Below are 9008 nucleotides of genomic sequence, written 5' to 3'. Positions count from 1 at the left end.
TCGTCTTCAAGAATCAGTGATGCAATTTCTAATGGGGCTCAATGAGTCATACTCTCAGATCAAAGGACAGATTTTGTTAATGGAACCATTGCCAACCATTAACAAAGTCTATTCCTTGTTGATTCAAGAAGAAAGGCAAAGGAGTGTAGGGCTTCGCAATTCTGTTCACATAAAGTCTACTACTCTAGCAGTGAAGGGTTCTAATGTCAATCCCAATTCCAATTTTCTTGGATTCTTTGGTAATTCTGGTGTTTTTGGAGGAAAGAATTCCAAAGGGAAAGACAGACCCTTATGCACTCACTACGGTAAGCTTGGACATGTCATGGAGAAGTGCTTCGAGCTACACGGTTTTCCTCTAGGCTTCAAACCTAAAGGCAAGAACTTTATGGTGAATCAAGTCAATGTTCAAGAGGCTTGTGCAGACAATAATCCTACATCTGCTACTTTTCCTTTCACTCAAGAAGAATGTCAGCAGTTTTTGACCATGTTGGGGACTCAAATGTAAGCTGTTCATCTCAACACTGGTGGCAAGGAGACTTAATTCAATATGGGCAACAAGGGAGCACACATGGCCAACAATGTGATTAAGCCTAATCCAGTTGTTCCTTCTTCTAACACCACAGATGCTCTCCCCATGGCAGGTATGTTAAGTTCTACTTGTCTTGATTTGAGGTATTCAGTCTTCTCCACCCAAATTGTGCATAGAACAACTTTTGGTGGTGATACTTGGGTCATTAACACTAGTACAATAGATCATATAGTGCATTCTATTCATCCATTGACTGATTTTATTGTTGTTAATTATGTGGTTGAACTTCCTAATGGTGAGACTACTTTGGTAACTCATATTGGTTCTATATGTCTTTTTGAAAATCTAATTTTAACCAATGTGCTTCGTGTTCCATCCTTTTCTTTCAACCATTTATCAGTCAGCCAACTCACCAAGAAAATGCATTACTGTCTCATTTTCCTGTCTACTTTCTATTTCATTCAGGACCTCAATTGCTGGAGGACGATTGGTGTGGATGAAATTCATGATGGGTTGTATCTCCTTCAACATAGCCCTTATGATACTTGTGCCATTCCAACTTAATCCCAGGCTACTCCATCCTTCCAATCTGTTTTTAATTTTGTTTTTCATTCTATTTTCAATAAAAGTAAATCTCATGTAATCAATAATGTCAAGATTCCAGCTTCTATCTGGCATTCCAGACTTGGGCATCCCTCTGATGCTAAGATTTCTGTTTTGAAGAATGTACTTCCTGAACTCACTACTATCTCTAATGAAATTTGTGAAATTCGTCCTCTAGCTAAGCATAAAAGGCTTCCTTTTCCTTTTCATAATTATGTTTCTGAATTTCCTTTTGATTTGATACATTGTGACATTTAGGGTCCTTATGTGGTACCTACTGTTGCAGGTCACAAATATTTTCTTAACATTGTTGATGATTGTACTAGATCAACCTGGGTTTATCTTATGAAATCTAAGTCTGAAACTAGATCTCTATTACAATCGTTTTATACCATGATTAAAACCTAATTTGGTAAGTCTATTAAGGTCTTTAGGACAGACAATGGGCTTGAATTTCAAATGGTTGATTTCTTTAAGCTTCATGACATCATTCATCAACATAGTTGTGTTGCCACTCCACAACAAAACTCAGTTGTGGAGAGAAAACATCAACATATGCTTTGTGTTGTGAGAGCTTTAAGATTTCAATCAAATATTCCTATTGCTTATTGGGGTGATTGCATCCTCATTGCTGTGCATCTTATCAATAGACTTCCTTATCCTCTTTTAAACAACAAATCTCCTTTTGAGATTCTTTACAATCAAATTCCAGATTATTCACAGCTCAAGGTGTTTGGTTGTCTATGTTTTGCTTCTACTCTCTCTCACAATAAGGGCAAGTTTGACCCTAGGACTCTTAAGTGTGTTTTCTTAAGGTATCCTTATGGAGTTAAGGGCTATAACCTCTTGAATTTACAAACCAGATCTTAAATCATTTCAAGAGATGTTACTTTTCATGAATCTGTATTCCCTTTTAAATCTCTTCCTTCTTCTGTTCCTTTGTCTCAATCTGATCCCTTTTATCATGATTGTTTTCCTGATGCCCCACCTTTGCCTATTAGTGATTCTATTCACCATTCTACTCCTATCCCAAACCCCTCAGTACCTATTGATTCTACTATTCTTGAAGAACATTTTATTGATCTTCTTGAGAATTTGTCTGTTTTTGTTCCTAATGACATTACTACTGCTACTCCTGATCTTACTTATTCTTCTTTGTCTATTGTTCATGTCATTGAGCGTATCCATGCTACTGCTTCCCATCCAGCTAGTCCTGTTCTTTGTGATCCTCTCCATAGGAGGTCTACTAGAGTTTCTAGACCACCTACTTACCTTCAATAATATAAATGCAATGCTGCTTCCACCAAATACCCTATTGCCAATTATATTTCTAGTCACAAACTCTCTCCTTCTTACTCTCATTTTTGTAATAGTATCTCTACCCATCAGGAACCACAATTTTACCATCAAGCAGTTGGTGATCCAAATTGGGATGCTGCCATGGCAGCTGAACTTCAGGCTTTAGAACTTAATAAAACTTGGTCTCTTGTTCCTTTGCCTACCAATAAAAGGGCTATTGGTTGTAAGTGGGTCTTCAAAATCAAGTACAGGTCTGATGGTAGTGTTGAGAGGTACAAAGCAAGGTTGGTTGCCAAAGGTTATACTTAACAGGAGGGTTTGGATTATATTGAGACCTTCTCTCCTGTTGCCAAGATGGTGGCTGTTAAACTTTTCTTGTCTTTGGCTACTATGCAAGGCTAGACTCTTCACCAATTGGATGTAAATAATGCATTTCTTCATGGTGATTTCCATGAAGAAATGTATATATGTCTTCCTTCAGGCTTGCCCAGTAAAGGGGAGCTTGTGTGCAAGTTGAATAAGTCCTTGTATGGCCTTAAAGAAGCCTCAAGGCAATGGTATTCCAAGTTTTCAACCACTCTACTGCAACATGGTTTTCTGCAGTCCAAGGCAGATTATTCTTTGTTCACCAAGCAATCAGGTGCATCTTTCATGGCACTTTTGGTATATGTTGATGATATACTCATTGCTAGCAATGATCCTCAATCTATAGCAGACTTGAAGGTTGTCTTAGATAAGCAATTCAAGTTGAAGGACCTGGGCAGTCTGAAATACTTCTTGGGTTTTGGAAGTGGCTTGGTCTGAGAAAGGCATTTCATTGTGCCAAAGAAAATATGCACTTGAAGTGATCAATGATGTGGGAATGCTTGGATGTAAGCCTGTTAAAACTTAGCAAAGATGAAGGCAAGTTATTGGATGATGCTGGTATGTACAGAAGAGTAATAGGGAGGTTGCTATTTTTAACCATTTCTAGGCTAGATATTACTTACTCAGTACACAAGTTGAGCCAGTTTATGTCTAAGCCTAGAAAGCCTCACCTCTAGGCAGCCTATAGGGTAATTCAATATCTTAAAGGCACCCCAGGACAAGGATTGTTCTTTTCAACTCAATCCTCCTTGCATATCAAAGCCTTTGTAGATGCAGATTAGGCAGCATGCATTGATTCTAGGAGGTCTATCACAGGTTACTGTGTATTTCTTGGTGATTCTTTGATTTCTTGGAGATAGACTGTCACATTTTTATGGATAAGGTGCAAGCAGGAGTTATAAAGTTAATAGATATTAGAACTCAACATCAGTTAGCTGATTTGCTGACAAAAGCCTTGAGTTGGAATCAATTTTATGGTCTTCTTACTAGGATGGGCATCTCCAAGATTCATTCTCATGATGTCCATCCTGAGGGGGAGTATCATAAATCAAAGAAACTAGAGCAGCAAATTGAATTACACAGGTCCAGAAGTCACAATAGTTGCAAAGCTGAAGAAGAGCTCAACGACAAGTAGCTTAAGCATAAAATCTTCATGTTGTATAGTCTTGGTTAGTGGACATGTGAGCTACACGTGATTGACTTAGCTATACATTTCTGTTAGTTTGTTTGTTAGATTAGTTAAGTTAGTTTTTGGCTAGAGTTAGCTTCTTAGTGTTGTCTATAAACTCTTGTAATTATCTTTTTACATCAGATCAATAAAATAATTTTCTCAGTAAATTTCATAGTTGCAGTGACAGTGTAGTGTAGTGAGCCATGGCCGTGGTGGTTCTAGATAATGTTACTACGTGGGACATGGGATTAACCCATGAAAGGCTTTCACGTAATAACCCATCCACTGTTGTCTTTCGTCTACACCCCAACTCCACTCATTGTCATATCTTGAGCGATGCTAAATATGATGAAGTTCAAGATCTCACCCAATTCCAAATAACCCAACTCACCTCCGTTAAGATTCTTCAAGAAGAGTTTCTCAATCAAGATGCTGATTTTTTGTATCCAAAACTCTCTCATCTTTTGCCTCCTTCGTTAAAACTCGACCCTTGACAACACGAGGAGTTGGTGCATCAGATCATTGCCAGGGCTTATAGGGTTTTGCTCAATGTTAGTGTATAGCTTAGACTAGTTTAGCCCATTGGGCTTAGCCCAATATACTGTACTTGTAGTTTACTCCATTTGCTTGTACTGCACACATACCTAGCCTATATAAGGCTCTCTATTGTACATTATTTTACACACATTAATATATAGACTATTCAGTTTTTCTCTTACATTTTATATTGTTAACATGGTATCAGAGCCATTCCTCTAACTTTCTGGTTCCTGTGGACATCTCCGGCGTTCTTCCGCTGCCCTCACCTTCATCTAGTAGTCACTGTCAGAAGTGAGTCACCACCATCACGCCCACAATCCCAATAACTCTCAGATCTCATCGTTCTGCTCATCCAACTGTCAAAGCAAAGGCATTGAGTGACAGAACAGACAATCCTGAGCAAAACCCAACCAAGAACGGCCAGAAACCACCTCACACACGCCCCCACGCGCCGGATGAAGTTTCTGCCTCACGAGCACGCGCTCCACGCGCCGCCGGTATCCCTCACGCACCAAGTCACACAGCCTCCACGCGCCCCACTCGCTCACACGCGCCACAGCGCCTTCTCCGTTTCACGTACTACCATGTCAACCCTAGGGTGACGTCACACTGCCACGCCAACACACGTCATCCGTTGACCGTTGGCTTGACCAGACCGTTGATCGTTGACTTTGACCATTGACCATTGACTTTGACTAAATCAAAATATTTCAACAGGACCTGTCTTGCTCAATTTTTCGGTAGATTTTGATTTTGGGCTCTGTTTCTACATTTGAGGTCTCTAAATCTCACTTTTTGGTCATTTTCTTCATTATGGCTCAACAAAGTGAACGAGATATCATACGTCCTATCACCATTATGTTGGATGGTCCTACTAGCTATCATGCATGGTCTCAGAATATGATTGTCTTTCTCAAGGGTCGTAAACTATGGAGATATGTGACTGGTTCAATTCCTAAGCCAGTACCAAACCCTAAGTCCAAAGCCACAGCTGTTGAAGAGTCTTCTGAGACTGCTGTTACAACAGATGATTATGAAGAATGCCTAGAGGAATGGGAGAGTATTCAGAGTAAGATCTTGTCTTGGTTTATCAATACCTCTATTCCTTCCATTCATAATCTTCTTCCTCGTCTTGAAACTCCTGAGGCTGCTTGGAAATTTTTGGCCGATTGCTATAATTGCACTAATGATTCAAGCTTGGAGTTTCACATTGAATCAAAACTTTATCAAATGCACCAAGAGACAGGTCAGTCTATTTCTGATTTTTATTCTCAGACTTCTACTATGTGGGAACAACTCTCTGCTGCAGATCCTCCACTGGTGTGTTCTAAGGACATTGAGCTCTTTGTCAAATATCGGGATCGCCGTAAATTTATGCACTTCATGATGGGTTTACGTGAGGATTTTGAGCCTACTAGGGCTTCTCTGCTTAGCCGGTCTCCTACTCCTTCTCTTGATGCTACAGTAAAGGAGCTCATTTCTAAGGAGAATCGTTGGCCTACTTATCACATGTCATCATCTGATCATGTATTGGCTGCACCCTCTCCATAGCCTCCCATTGTTACATTCACTACTCCTCCACGAATAAACTCCAGGTGTCCCACTTCTCAGTCTTCCAAAGGTACTTACTGCAAGTTTTATCGTGCCAAAGGCCATGACATTTCTGTTTGTTGCAGACTACAGAAATTTATGCAAGAGTAGAATAAATCTTCTCTTCCTTAGGCAGCTGCTGTATGTCCTTCAAATCCATCAATTCCTACAGGTCCATCTTTGGCTTCCTCACTTACTATAGCTGATATTGAAGCAGTTGTTCAACAGGTTTTATCTCGCACTTCCACTGCCCTTTCTGTCACCTCAGGTAAACAACCTTGGTTTTTTGATACTGCATCTTGTAACCATATGACTCCTGATGAATCCCAATTTTCTAATAAGGCACCCTTAGAACATCCAATCACCATTTACACTGCTAATGGAACTCCTATGCTTGTTAGTCATAAATGAACAATCTCTTCTCCTTATTTATCCCTTAGTGACACTTTTCATATTCCAAAGTTATCCCTCAATTTGCTTTCTGTTGGTCAACTTTGTGAATTAGGCGTAGATCTTCTATTTACTAATCATGATGTGGATGTGCAGGATCCTCGGACGGGTCAAGTGCTTGGGATAGGCCGTAAGGTTGGTCGCATGTTTGAGGTTCATGAATTGAAGATTCCTTCACAAGTTGTTTCTGCAGCTGCTACCACTGCCACCTCCTCACCTGATCTATGGCATGCTCGTCTTGGTCATCCATCCTTATCTCGTCTTCAGTTGTTAGCTTCTCAAGGTCATTTAGGTTCAGTTCAGTTTCAAAAATTTGATTGTACTTCTTGTCATTTTGGCAAACAAAAAAAATTGCCCTTTAATAAAAGTGACTCCTTTTCTTCTGCCCCTTTTGATCTTATACATTCTGATATTGAGGTCCTACAACTATTCCCACTGAGGGGGGGATCTAAATATTTTGTCATATTTGTGGATGATTTTTCTCGATATACTTGGATTTATCTGCTTCACCATAAGTCTAAACTTGTGTCTATTTACCAAACATTTCATAAAATGATTGAAACACAGTTCAATCGCACCATTAAAGTCTTTCGATCAGATAATGCTCAATAATATAATGATAAATATTTCCTATCCTTTTTAGACAGTCATGGTACTCTTCCTCAGTGGTCTTGTCCTTACACCTCTTAACAAAATGGTCGTGTAGAACGAAAACATCATCACATTCTTGATGTTGTCCGCACCTTTCTCATTTCTGCCTTTCTTCCTGAACATTTTTGGGGTGAGGCCACACTCACTGTTGTGTACACCATTAATCGTATTCCTTCACCAACTACACACAACAAATCACCATTTAAGCTTCTCTATGGTCAAACTCCTGACTACTCCTCTCTTCGGGCTTTTGGTTGTGCTTGCTTTGTCTCTCTTCCTCCTCATGGACGAACAAAGCTCCAACCTCGTACTCATCTCTGTTGTTTCCTTGGTTATGGTGTGTCTCAAAAGGGGTTTCGCTGCTATGATCCCATTTCTCATCACCTTCGTGTCTCCCGTCATGTTGAGTTTTAGGAACATCGTCCTTTCACGAGTCTTCAGCAGTTTCCTGCATCTTCTTCCTTAGAGTCTCCCATTTTTACTAATCTTTTCCTCCCTCTCTATCCTAAACTTGTGGAGGATTCTTCAACATTGGCTGCCTCTCCAGACGACTCATCTCCGGTTTTGTCTCCGGCATATGACCCGCCTATCTTGGATCCTGTGGCACCACCCTCTCCTGAGTCTCCTATTGGTTCTGAACTTCGTCGTTCCACTCGGGTAAGCATTCCTCCCCCTTATCTCACTGATTATCACTGCTCTTTTGCTCTTGCCACCCTCTATGAACCTCACACCTATCGTGAGGCCCATACTGACCCTCTTTGGCAGCAAGCTATGAACGAAGAACTAGCTGCCCTTCATAAGAATCACACTTGGGATATGGTTGATTTGCCTCCTGGTCAGTCTATAATAGGTTGTAGGTGGGTTTACATGATCAAGACCAAGGTTGATGGATCTGTTGAACGATACAAGGCTCGCCTAATTGCCAAGGGCTTTACTCAGGAGTATGGTATTGACTATGAGGAAACATTTGCTCCTATTGCTCGCCTTACATCTGTCAGATGTCTCATTGCTGTGGCTGCTGTTTGCCGTTGGCCTCTTTATCAAATGGATGTGAAGAATGCTTTCCTTAATGGAGACCTCCATGAAGAAGTGTACATGCAACCACCCCCTGGCTATCCACACTCAGGCAGTCAAGTTTGCCGCCTTCGTTGTGCTCTTTATGGCCTCAAGCAGGCTCCTCGAGCTTGGTTTGAAAAGTTTAGCTCAGTTGTTGCTTAGCAGGGTTTCACTTCAAGTCCTCATGACACTGCTCTCTTTATTCGAAGATCCTCTGCTGGTATCACTCTTATTCTTCTTTATGTTGATGATATGATTATTACTGGAGATGATTCTACAGGTATCCTCTCTTCAGCACTTCCTTAGTCAACATTTTGAGATGAAAGATCTGGGCACTCTCAGCTATTTTCTTGGGCTTGAGGTTGCCTCATCCTTTGATGGATACTATCTTTCCTAGGCTAAATATACTTCTGATCTTCTCTCCAAAGCCGGTATCACCGACAACAAGACTATTTTCACTCCTTTAGAATACAATGCAAAGCTCACACCCTTGGACGGTGAACCTATATCGGATGCTACTCGCTATCGTCAGTTGGTTGGCAGTTTGATTTATCTCACTGTTATTCGTCCAGATATTTCACATGTCGTGGGTATGGTTAGTAAGTTCATGGATGCACCTCGTTCTGTCCACTATGCTGCTGTTTTTCGGATTCTCTGATATGTCAAAGGCACACTTTATCATGGTCTGCATTACTCCTCTCGATCTTCTCTCGAGCTTTATGCTTATTCAGATGCTGACTGGGCAGGTGATCC

Source organism: Quercus robur, chromosome 6, assembly GCF_932294415.1.
Source record: "Quercus robur chromosome 6, dhQueRobu3.1, whole genome shotgun sequence".
NCBI lineage: Eukaryota > Viridiplantae > Streptophyta > Magnoliopsida > Fagales > Fagaceae > Quercus > Quercus robur.
This window is presented reverse-complemented; position numbering follows the sequence as displayed.